Genomic DNA, 13,000 nt, shown 5'->3' with positions numbered 1-13,000 from the left:
GATGGGTTGAGTTGGGGCCACTTTGTAGGCAATCGTGGAGATTAGGAGGGGACCACAGTTCAAGCCCCTCCCCCCCAGCCACACTTTGGTGCCACGGCTGCCGGGAGAGGAGCTGTGACCTCTACAGCCCCTGACTCAAAGCTCCATCGCCTTCCCCCAGCAGGCACGGACCAGCGCACGCAGCCCATCCAAGACGGGAACTGAGGCGGGAAGAGGTCCTGGGACTTGGCCCCGGGGGGTGCGGGGGTCACAGAGCTTGAGGGCTGTGGGGACGGTGCTGCAGTAACCATAGTGGCCTGCAGGTGGCAGCAGATGGGGAGCATGCAAGTTCTCCTCAGGGTGGTGGTTCAGAGGGACTTCCTAATCTTGGAGGGTTCATCCTCAGAAGGGCCCGGGGAAATGTCTTGGTTGGAAGAACGACTTGCTTTCCCCCTTTAGCTGTGTGGCAGTGGGTGGTCCCCGTCCCTGTCTGAGCTTCCTTTTCTATTCAAATAGTACCTGAGCTCACACTGTGTCTGAGTACCAGTGCGTGAGTGGAATCACAGGTCCCATGATCGCTAAAGGCCCTGCTTTGGGACAGCGGTTTACTTGGCTTGAGGGAAAGTTTGACATCCCTAGTTCAGCCACCCCAGAGTCCTGGAGCCCTGGCCAGGCGCCCCCACCTCCCCTGAGCCGCCATCAGGAGCTCAGGACATGAAGCAGCCCGTCCGGGATGAGGAGGCCATTTTGTCCCAGAGTCTGGGAGCCCGTTGGCCTCCAGAACTCCATTTTGGAGGCTCCAGGAGTTGCTCTGGGCTGGGCGGGGCCTACCGTCAAACCAAACCCCACGCCTGCCCCACGGCCTGTGTGTGTGGCTGGCCTGGCCATAGGCTGAGAGTGGCGGTGCAGGCCTTGGGGCTCCCATAGGTGGCCTCCTGGGCACGGGGCTGTGCTTAGCACCTCCTGAGAGGAGATGTGGCCCCCAGACAAAGCACTGCCCCCCCTCGGAGCAGTCCTGCAACTGCAGGGCTTCCGGCCATAGGGACGGCTCTGGCTCGTATTCTGAGAGGGACGTCCTGGCAGGATTTTATGGCCCGAGAAAGTGACACGTGCCCAAGGGGAATATTGTGAGGGTCTTAGAAGACTCCTGGGGGGCCAGCCGGGGGTATTCCGGGGAGGATCAGGGTTAGACGCAGACCCCATAAACACAGGCACCCAGGTTCCCCCCCTCCCCCCGCTGGCATGGCCCAGGGGGCAGCTCTCAGCCTCACCAGACACCCGCTTGGCCACATGAGCAGGGAATGGCACCTCAGTGGGTCGGTTCATTTTGGGGTCGTAAATGAAATGAGCTGTCAAACAAATGGGGGTGGGGGCAGCCAGAGTGAAAGAATGAACTGTTCCTTGAGGAAACTCGGAGTGCCCCCATTCCTCCCCGCGAGGGCCAGGGAGCTGGAAGGGGGATGGGCCGCACCCCCCAACATCCGCATCCACACCTGTGTGGTCTAGCGGCGAGAGGAGCCTGGAGGGCCGGATTCCAGGCTTCCTATTTTTAGTTTTGCAGCTAAACTCGTGCTGTTTTATATATTTATATTCACCCGTGGAGAAAGCCTGCCCTGAGCCCGGCCAGGAGGAAGGCTTCAGGGGAAAGGAGAGTAGAACAGCCCCAGAGCCAGTCTTCTGGAGCCACCCTTCCTTTGTGCCCACGCCGACTGCTGGAAACAGTTGTGGCCTCGTTGGTGTCCTAATGGGCGGCAGCTGTCTGGGCCACACCCCCCCACTCTGCTCTTTCGGCCTGATGTCTGCAAGGCCTTCGCCAGGGTTGTTCACTCATTCGCCAAGCATAGACCCAAGCCCCACCGTACCAGCAGCTGCCAGACAGCAGGAAGAAACTGGCAAATAAGTCATAGCCGTGCTCTTGAGGCGCACATGGGGCTGACAGACAGGAAAACAGGTGTGCTGACCCATGGGGTACCTGGTGTGGATGAGACAAGACGGAAAGATCAGGAAATTCACCTGGCAGAGATGCGGCAGCTGGGTCTTCTAAGCCGAGGGCACCGCCTGTGCACAGGCCTGAAGGACGGGAGCTTGGCAGTGGGGAAAGTGGAGTAACAGCAACAGATTGGGGAGGTAGGGGGGCCCGGGTCACAGGGGCCGGCGGCCAGTCGGAGGGGATTTGGTTCTGCAGACACTGGGGAACCAAGCTGAGGTGTGGCGGCACATTCAGATAGGTGTGTGTTGGTGGGGATAGCACCGTGGTGGTGTGGAAGGGGGGCTGCACGCAGGTGCAGAGACCTGTTCACAAGCTACTGCAATGGTCCAGGCAAAGGAGGGCAGAGCCTGTGCAAAATGGCAGGAGGAGGAGCAAAGCGTTCCTAAGGCACTCTTAATACTGAAGTCACAGGAAGGACCCCAGGCCCTAAACCTCAGCTCTGTTTTTCTCGGTTTCTCAGGGTTGTAGCCTCTGAAGGAGCCACCGGAGACAAGGTTGCAATAATAGTTCTTGTTATTGACAGCCGTGCAAAAACAACAGCCCTGCCCTCTCCCTGACCTCCCCCCCCACAGGTTGTCCTGCCTCATGACAAACCCCCTGACCACCACACCCAAGGCACAGGCAGCCTCTCAGACTAAAGCATTCAGGGCTCAGAGTCTGGTCCAGCCACCCCACTCTCCTCTGTGGCCTGAAGATGTAATAGTTATAAGACCTTGAGTTTGAGGTTCCCAAGTTCTATGTATTACAAATTGTAAAATCACATTTTAAAATTACACTAAATAACAGGGCGCCTGGGTGGCTCAGTCAGTTAAGCATCTGACTCTTGGTTTTGGCTCAAGTCATGATCTCAGGGTCGTGAGATCAAGCCCTGAGTTGGGCTCTGTGCTGGGTGTGGAGCCTGCTTAAGAGTCTCTCTCAAAAATAAATAAATAAATAAATAAATAAATAAATAAATAAATGAAAAAACGACTCTAAATAATACATAGTCATGGGAGAGAAGGGAGATAATACAGATCACCAAAAAGAGCACAAGAAAAATCGCCCACAATCCCACCCACCAAAGATAAGCATTGTTTATATTTTCAGTGTTTTTTTCCCCCATCCAGAACTCTATTTTCTATAAATATGTACTTTTCCAGGAATAAACATTTTTCTAGCCAGGTATACATTGTATAACAATATATCAATTAATGCATTTTAAAGATAGAAACAAAAGTGATCTAGAATGAAATCACTGAAAGGATGGGTTATAACTGTTTTCCATATTCTTCTCTATATTTTTTGGTGTTTTCCAAAGTTCTCCAAAATGAGCACATTTGTCAGGGGGATCATATATTATTAAATTTCTAGACCCTAAATATGCAAGCAGAGGAGTTCAAGATTGGGTTTGGACCGAAGCTTTTGACATTAGCTGAGGCATCACCTCTTCCAGAGAGCCTTCCTTGATAACGCAGTGCTAGGTTTGGTGCCTTCTCTTTGCATTTATCTTTGAAATAATAACAACAACAACAGCTAATACTGCCTGCCAAATATTTTGCCATTTTTAACTCAGCTCATTAAGGTGTATACTATCACTATCCCCATTTTACAGATGAGGAAACTGAGGACCAAGAACAGAATTCCCTCCCGATTCTAGTGAGGGCAGAGCAATACCTGAAAAGGCTGTTTGCTCCCCATCAGCAGCTGAAGGTATTGGAAACTCAAAGTAAGAACTGACCTCAGGGAAAAGGCACTATTTCCTGCACACCTGGGTTTGTGCCCCATGGCTCGTACTTGCATGAAGACTGATCATCAAAGGGAAAAAGAAAGGAAAAAGAAATCATTTTCTAATTTTTGGTCTTTTCTTTTAAAAAGCAGAAGCAGTTGGGGCTCCTGGGTGGCTCAGTCTGTTAAGCGTCTGCCTTCGGCTCAGGTCATGATCCCACGTCCTGGGACCAAGTCCCACATTGGGCTCCCTGTTCAATGGGGAGTCTGCCTCTCCCCCTGCTTGTGCTCTCTCTCTCTCTCAAATAAAAAAAAAAATAATATAAAAAGCAGAAGCAGAAAGGACACAAGGTGTTATGGCCCTTTCTCTGCTTCTGAGAGTATGTGCCTTTCTGGGTTGCAATTCTGAGAGCCACAAAGCAGGAAATCGAAAGACGGAAATCCGTGTCTCTGAACCTTCTGGTGACCCCCCAGTCCATCCTTCCCCATTCCGAGAGGACGCCCCATGAACGAGGCCTCCCTGGAGGTGGGCCATGGGGCTCAATCCCCCAGGACCCGCACACAGGGGGCTATCTGCCGAGGTGGCCGTCTCGCCCTGCCTCACACAAGTTCTATTTCTTTTTCCATGAAAACAACTCAGTCCTAAATCACCAACGCCTGAAATTAGAAAAATACGAGGCCCATATCATCATAAAACGATTTTAACACGGTGGGGCCCTCCTGGTGGCAGGAGGGGTGGCCAAGAGCTCCATGGCGGCCCCTTCCAGTTGCAGCCCCTGGAAATGCTCAGAGGGACGCGAAATTTGGTTTTCATTAGCAGCGAATGTGAGGAGTTCTGTCGCTCTGAATGGACCTTTGATTCTGGCTGGCGGTGGAATCTTTCCAGGGCCCAGTGAGTTTTGTTTTGTTTTGTGTTTTTTTCACAGAAAATGGGCCAGGCCCTCCTCGCTTATATCTCCCTGGACTACGCGGGGATTGGGCAACACCCCAACCTCTTGACTTCTAAAGTCAACAGCTGGGGCGGGCAAGAGAGGCACAGAGACCATTCGGCTTTATTGACTCTGAGGTTTTATTAAAAATGTTACGTTCCCTTGAGGTCTGTGCCAGACCCAACAAGAAGCCCGGCCACTGAGGGTCTGGCCCGGGCCGACGGGATTTTTCAGCACCTGGAAGACAGCCTGCCTTGACCTGGTTTCTCCCACCCCAGTGACCCCCAGAAATGGCCTTCGCTTTAGAATCTCTGCAGAAAACCCAAATTCTTCCCTTCTGTCCACTTTAAGTGAAAGAACATCAGCCTGCTCTTTTACTCATTCGCTGGGTGTTGGTTCAGCACCTCAGGGCGCGCCGGGTGCCTGAGAGCCAGCTGCGAAGGCACTGGGGTCCCGGGCCCTCGGATCAGAGGGAGGCCGCGAGCGAATCCGTCACCTGGTTTCAGAGAGTAATAAGGGCTGTAAAAAATAAAGTAGGAGAGTGAGCTGGAGGAAGACTGGGAGCCGGGAGGCGACATTAGGCCCGGGAGGGTCCCTCTGAGGAGGGGACAGCACGGGACCGCCCAATCTCAGCTGCTGGGCTTGCTGCCGTCTCTCCAGCGGGCAGACCCGCAGAGCCGTTGGCCCTTACAAGGCAGGGGCCACAGAACAGCTTCCTGGCCCTGCCCAGGGCCTCTCTTAAGGCCCTGTTCCCCGTCAGATCATGGCCAGCAACTGTCTTAGCTCCGGTTCCCAGAGGCAGATCCAGAGGTAGGGATCTGTGGGCCGTGGGCTTTCAGGAGTGGAATGAGAGAAGGGGGACAGAGCAAGGGGAGAGAGCTAATTGGTGAGGTCTTTGGGCTGGAGACTGGCCTCACTCTGGTCTCCCAGGGGCCTCTGGAGCATGAACGGCACCACTGAGGTGCCCCTTCCCCACCGAGAGCCAGCCTTTTGGACTCCAGTGTCGGTCAGCCAGACTGTGGCTTTGCCGATCCCCAGGAGAGACCTAACCTCCCTGGTAAGATCCCTACTATTGGGCAGAGAGCAGGTCTCCAGAGAAAGGGGCAGATGTGCACTGTTAGCAGCCAACACTCACGCAATGTCTACACGATGGACCTGGGTGATGTCTGTGGAATGTCAAGATTATCGAGGACATTGTAGTGGAAGCTTCTGGAAAGTTACCCACATCCCCTTCATAGGCCAATGCCCCCCTTCCCCTGCTGCTGTGAATCTGGGGAGCAGGGAGGGGCAAGACCATGTGTGCCAGAGGGTAGAAAATGAACCTCATGAAGATTCAGGGGTCCATCATGTTGATGAAGATATCAAGGACCCAAGGGGCTGAGACACCTGGGAGACAACACATGTTGTACCTTTCCTCTTCTACCATGCAGGAGACAAAAAAAAAAAAAAAAAAAAAACACCCCCCCCAAGATATGTCCATGTCCTAATCCCTGACACCTGTAGATATTACCTTATTTGGAAAAAAATGGGTCTTTAAAGACCTCAAGATGAGGATGTCATCTTGGGTTATCTGAGCAGGTCCTAAATCCAATGACAAACGTCCTTATAAGATATACACAGAGAAGAGGAGGAAGCAATGTGACCAGAGAGGCAGAGATTGGAGTAATGAAGCCACAGGCCAATGAATATCTGGAGCCACCAGGGGCTAGAGAAGGCAAAGAATGGATTCTCCCCTGGAGCCTTCAGAGGAAACATGGCCCTGCCAACACCTTGATTTCAGGCTTCTGACCTCTAGAACTTGGAGGGAATCTATTGTTTAAAGGCACCCTCTTTGGCCTCTTTGAATTTGGAAGCAGCATATACCACACTTGGGAATAATACTCTGACCTATTTGTTAGGTGATTAGAATGCTAGTGGGTGCTTTTAATTGTGTTAAAATACGCATAACATAAAATTTACCATCTTAACCACTTTAAGTCTACATTAGCCATCGTAAGTGGCATTAAATATATTCACATTGTCGTGTGACCATCGCCACCGTTCATCTCCAGAACTCTACATCTTGTCAAAATGAAACTCTATCCCCCTTTAACAATAACTCCCCAACTCCTGGCAATCACCATTCTCCTTTCTGTCTCTATGATCTTGACTACTCTCAGTGCCTCATATAAGTGAAATTATACAGTGCATGTACTTTTGTGACTGGTTGATTTCACTTAGAATAACGTCCTCAAGGTTCATCCACATTGACATATGACAGGATTTCCTTCTTTTTTAAGGGTGGATATTATTCTGTTGTATGGATACACATTAGGCTCGTTCATTCATCCGTTGTTGGACACTTGGGTTGCTTCCATGTTCCAGCTATTGTGAACAGTGCTGCTATGAACATGAGTGTACAAATATCTCCTCAAACACTGCATTTCGTTCTTCGGGGTACATACCCAGAAGTGAAATGGCTGGATTATACGGTAGTCCTGTTTTTAATGTTTTGAGGAGCCGCCATACTGTTCTCCACAGCAGCCTCCCCACTTTACATGCCCACCAACAGTGCATTTTCTCTACATCCTCACTGACATTTGTCAGAGAAAGCTATCAGCTCTGAGATGAAGAGAGAGACGACTCTGCCAAGGTCCAAGCTATGATGCCCTGCTCTTCAAGCCACACAACTAAGAAGATTCCACAGAGCAAGAGAAGGATATTGGGCGAAGTCATTGGCAAACCTGGTAGAAGTGTGCTAGTGCAGACACTTAGGGTTGTCAGCAGCAGAAAATGACTCTCCTTTTGAAAAACAGTGTTTGGCCTGCTACCGGATCCTAAGAAAGACGGAGCACCTGGGACAGGAAGCAACTCTACTACCTGAGCTTCCAAACTGAGCTAGGGATTATCAGATCCACCAGGTCATAAGGGTAGGAGGGCATAGCAGCAACCCCGTATAGACTAGAAATCATATACCACTCGGAATCAGGGCTGGGCAGATCCAGAGGATCCAAGTAAGTGAAGAGGTGCATCAGACCCCCACCCCATGTCATCTGCTTCTGTCGTCCCTATCTCTATCCCTAGACACACACCTGTGGCCTCATGGTCACAGTTCTCTACAGTCACCTGTCAGAGGAGCAAAGGACTCAGGTTTGGTTCACGGGCTGGCACACAGACTATGAGCAGTACATCTGGTCACCCCCGTCATATGGAGGAAGAAGTGCTACATGTCAGCGCTAACTCCCAGGCTCAGGTGCAGGCTGTTAGAAGCAGAACCACACAGGAGGCTCTCAGAAATGGAGTGTCAGCTACAGCCTTTTCCCAGTTATGCCTTTGGCATTGCCTGGTGCCATGGATTGCATAGTCTCCCCTCCAAAATTCATGCCCTTCCCGGAACCTCAGAATGAGAACTAATCTGGAAATAGGATCACTACAGATGTAATTAGTTAAGATTAAGTCATACTGGAGTCGGGTGGGCTTTTAATCCAATGGTGTCCTTGTAAGAGGAGAAGACACGGAGACAGAAACATAGGGAGAAGACCAGAGACCGGAGTGATGTTCTACAAGTCAAGGAACACCAAGGATTGCCAGCCGCTATCAGAAGCCAAGAGAGAGGCATGGAAGAGATTTTCCGTCAGAGCCTCCAGAAAGAACCAACTCCGAGGGCACTTCAGTCTTGGACTTCCAGTCTTCAATCTGTGAGAGAATACATTTCTGGTATTTTATGCCACCCAGTGTGTGGCACTTTGTATTGATAGTTCTAGGAAATGAATACACCTGGAACCGTGTGGGTGATGGGAAGATGGGCAACACATGGAGACACTCGGATTGGGCAGGGAGGCCAGAAGGCCTGCACTGTCATCTTTTGGCCAGAGAGACTTGGAAAGGTACTTATGTTCCAAAAGCAAAATGAGAAAAGGAAAAACCACACATTTCCACCAACTTTCAGGAGGTGAGGACTGCCACCCCACCCAATGGGAACTTGGGCCCAGGATGTGGACAGAAGTGTCATTAGTCCAGGCAAGAAAACATATCCAAATGCTCTTGAGGTTGTTTTTGGAAATGCATTTGGCCAGATGGGAGAGGTGCTGGGCCTGGCAGCTGGACCAAGGTCCAGTTAGGGGAAGAGGAGGGAGCAGCCGGGTACTGGGTGAGCAAGTGAGGGAGATCACTCCTCTTTACTCCCAGAGACCCCTTGTTCATAGATGTAGGGCTAGAAAAAGCAGAGAAGGGGAAACCTGGCTGGGGTCTTGCCAAGTTGCCCCTCTGGGTAGGAGACCAGTGGCCATAATCACCTCAGTCCTGGCATCTTTTAGTGAACAGAGCATGTCCTCAGGACAGAGGAAATACTTAAGAAGCAAGAATCCACTAGAAACAACATCTCCCCACTCAAGTACCACCTTCCCACTTTTTGCTATATCAGCTACACTAGTATTTTACTTGACATTTTTCTTTAAAACATTGTCTCTTTCTAGTCTCTTCAACAAACGGTGCTGGGACAATTGGACACCCACATGAAAAAAATGAGTTTCGGCCCCTACCTCACACCATATACAAAAATCAACTCAAAAAAGGATCAAAGACCTAAATGTAAACACGGAAGCAATAAAACTCTCAGAAGAAAACAAAGGGGTTGGGGCACCTGGGTGGCTCAGTCGGTTGAGAATCCAACTCTTGATTTCAGCTCAGGCCATGATCTCAGGGTCATGGGATCGAACCCTGTGTTAGGCTCCATGTTCAGCACAGAATCTGCTTGTCCCTCTCCCTCTGCTCCTCCCCCCACTCATGCTCTCTCTTTCTCAAATAAATAAATAAATAAATAATAAAAATCTCGAAAAAAAGAAAACAGAAAACATAGGGGTTAAATCTTCATGACCTTGAATTCTTAGATATGAAATGAAAGCACAAACAACAAAAGAAAAAAATAGATAAATTGCATTTCATCAAAATAAAAAAAAATTGTGCAGCAAAAGACACTATTGACAGAGTCCAAAGACAACCTATGGAATGGGAGAAAATAGTTGCAAATCATATATCTGATATACAAGATTAATATCCAGAATATACAGAGAACTCCTAAACTCAACAACAAAAAAATTCAATTCAAAAATAAACAAAGGACTTGAATAGACATCTCTCCAAAGATGATACGCAAATGGCCAGCAAGCACATGAAGATGCTCAACGTCACTAATTATGAGGGAAATGCAAATCAAAAGTGCAATGAGATACCACTTCACATCCACTAGAACGGCTACAATTAAAGGGGAAAAAATAAGGAAACAGCAAATGTTGGCAAGGATGTGAAGGAATTAGAACCTTCATACACTGCTGGTGGGAATTTAAAATGGTTCAGCCACTTTGGAAAACAGTCTGCCAGTTCCTCAGAAAGTTATACACAGAGTTACCACATGATCCAGCAATTCTAATGCTAGATATATGCCCAAAAGAATCGAAAATAGGTGTTCCAACAAGCACTTGTACACAAATATTCCCAGGAGCACTCTTCACAATAGCCACAAGGTGGAAACAACCCAAGCCCATCAGTGGGTGAATGGGTAAACAAAATGTGGTCTCTCCATACGACGGAATATTACTCAGCCACACAAAGGAAAGACGGACTGACACATGCTACAACATGGATAGACCTTGCAAACATGATGCTCAGTGAAACAAAAGACAACAAGTTATAGGATTCCATTTATATGAAATGTCCAGAATAGGCAAACCCATAGAGATGGAAAGTAGATGAGAGGTTGCCAGGGGCTGGGAGAGGGGGTGATGCACAGTGACTGCTGAAAGGTACAACATTGCTTTGGAGGCAATGAACATGAGTGGTAATGATCGCATAACCTCATGACTATACTAAGAACCACTGAATGGTACACCTTATAAAAGGGTTAATTGTATGGTGTAGGAATGATACCTTTTTTAAAAAAAATTGTCTTCCAGTCTGGACATGTTGGGGACCAAGCCGCATGACCGAGGCTTTTGCTCTTTATGATAACAGTACCTACCTCACAGGACTGGTGGGCAGACTCAGGGTCATGGGATCAAACCCTGTGTTGATGGTGAGCTCATGCCGTGATTTGCAAATGTTAGCTTTCAGCAAAACCTTCTGGAGCACTTGTCAAAGACAAACTACTAGCCATATCCCCAGGGTTTCAGATTCAGCAGGAGCCCAGGAATTTGCATTTCCGTCAAGTTCCGGAGGGATGCTGACACTGCTGGTCTGTGGCCCACACTTTGAGAAGCACTGAAGGGATTCATGCAAAGTGCTCTGTGTCCGGGCCCAGGGCAAGGACTCAAATAGCACGTGAGTCCTGACTTCTCCGAAGGGGTCACATGATTCATGTTCTTAAGCCCGCAGAGCTCCTGCGAAGCCATTTTGCGTGGTCATCTCAAGTGCCCCTGTGGATTTGACAGAGAAGCGACTTTCTCAAGGGCAGTGAGACGGGCCTTCAGGATGAAGTCTCTCCCTCCCTGCTCTGTCATCTGCTCACTCATCCAAATATATCCCAGGCACTTGCCCCATGTCGGGGGGGTGCTGGGCTCTGCGGGAGCCCAAGGGTGATTAAAAGCCAGTCGCAGAAGGTCACTGCCGGGTGGAGAAGACGATGCTGACCCTGAAACAGTCATCACAGGGGTGTATCCAAGGTGCCACCCCATAAGGGTACACTTTGAGCAATCCCCAGAGACGTCCAGAAGCAGGCTGGTGGCAACGCCGAGATTTCCTGCTGGGTTCGGGTTCTCTTTCCAGCTCGGGGCTGACCCCAGAGAAGCGGGCAGACCCTGCTCACCCTGTGAGATCGCTGGCCTCCAGGGAACGCAGGCACATCTTTATAGGCTCAATCGCCAGGCTGAGCTGCTTCTCAAAGGAAACCAGAAAGGAAGACATTCAGAAGGGTAATAGTGCTCAGTGTTTCAGCAGTTCTAAGAGGCGCCATTTTCCATATTTTACTATCTCTGAAAACTGGGGTGGTGTCTTACCAGGGCTATTGGCCAGGGGCCCTCTGGATGGAGTTCTCAAGCCAAGCATCTCTCTAGTATGGGTTTCTGTGGCTTGGGAAAAATAAATCCTGGAGACAATACAGAAGTATTCTTCTTTGCCTCTAGGAACCAGACGGCTGTGGGTACAGGGCAGGGGACGTGGGCAAGCAGACGTGTTTAGCAGCATTCTTCCTGTGGGAGTGAAAAGTGGGGAGCACTGCACAATGCAGAGCCCTTGGAGGGCCTGGCACCTGCGGCCATCAGTCCACCTACGGATTCTTAGAAGAAAAGCTGCTTCAGAATGGTTAGCTTGTGGCAGGGGGGTGAGGGAGAGCATAAAGTTAGCCTTCTAGGGGGTGCTGGAAATCTCTCTCCTAAACCCAGTGGTAGTTCAATACTGTGCTGGTAAACTGGTCCCTGAGGGAGAAAAAAGCCCAGAATTGTAGCATTTGCCAGTTTCCATGGTGTAAATATTCCCACGATGGCTGATTTTGAACAATAAACAGTTTAAAAGCTGGTTTGCACAATTCCTAAATATTTAACAATCAGCCCACCAATGATCACAGATGTATATTTACATAGATAAAAACTCATCAGATATTCTTATGATTTGTGCACTTTATTATATGTAAGCTTTTGCTGAATAAAATGCGTTTAAAAACGGAAAGGGAGAGAGAGAGAGAAATCACCAACACTTGCTGACATAGAGGACAATATTGTTTGAAAAAGCATAGGTAGGGGCGCCTGGGTGGCTCAGTCGGTTAAGCATCTGCCTTCGGCTCAGGTCATGATCCCGGGGCTCTGGGATCGAGGCCCGTGTCACGCTCCCTGCTCAGCAGGAGGCCTGCTTCTCCCTCTCCCACTCCCCCTGCTTGTGTTCCCTTTCCTGCTGTGTCTCTCTCTGTCAAATAAATAAATAAAATCTTTTTTTAAAAAAAGCACAGGCATTGGGCACTCTGACTCAGAGCCAGATTTTGAATGTGATGAAGTACATTTTTGTGTAAATTTCATATCACTTTTTTCATATAAATGTTCCTTTTATGTATGTACAAGAGTGATACTTGTATGTTATGCACCTAAATCTAAAGGAGCTCTTTTATTAAGTGTGAAATAAAAAAAGTCTAAGTGATAAGAAAGTATTGTCTTAGCCTAACTGACAGCATTTTTATTTCCTATGGCATATAAAATAGTGGTGTGTCTGTATGCAGTGATGTCATAGATTTGTTGAGATATAGCAATGCATTTTTGCTCAGTTTTACAGCTGTTCTCAAGAGTTGGCTAGAACACTGGACCAGGAATTAAGAGATGGGTCTGGATTTGCTGCTCTGTGACCTTGGGCAAGTCAGCTATCCTCTCTGAGCTTCAAGTTCCCTACTTTTAGAATAGGAATAATATCGCTACCCGCCTCCCACGGCTGCGTCACGTGGTTT

The sequence above is a fragment of the Zalophus californianus genome, chromosome 4, assembly GCF_009762305.2.
Source record: "Zalophus californianus isolate mZalCal1 chromosome 4, mZalCal1.pri.v2, whole genome shotgun sequence".
Lineage (NCBI taxonomy): Eukaryota > Metazoa > Chordata > Mammalia > Carnivora > Otariidae > Zalophus > Zalophus californianus.
Note: the sequence above shows the minus strand (reverse complement) of the source record.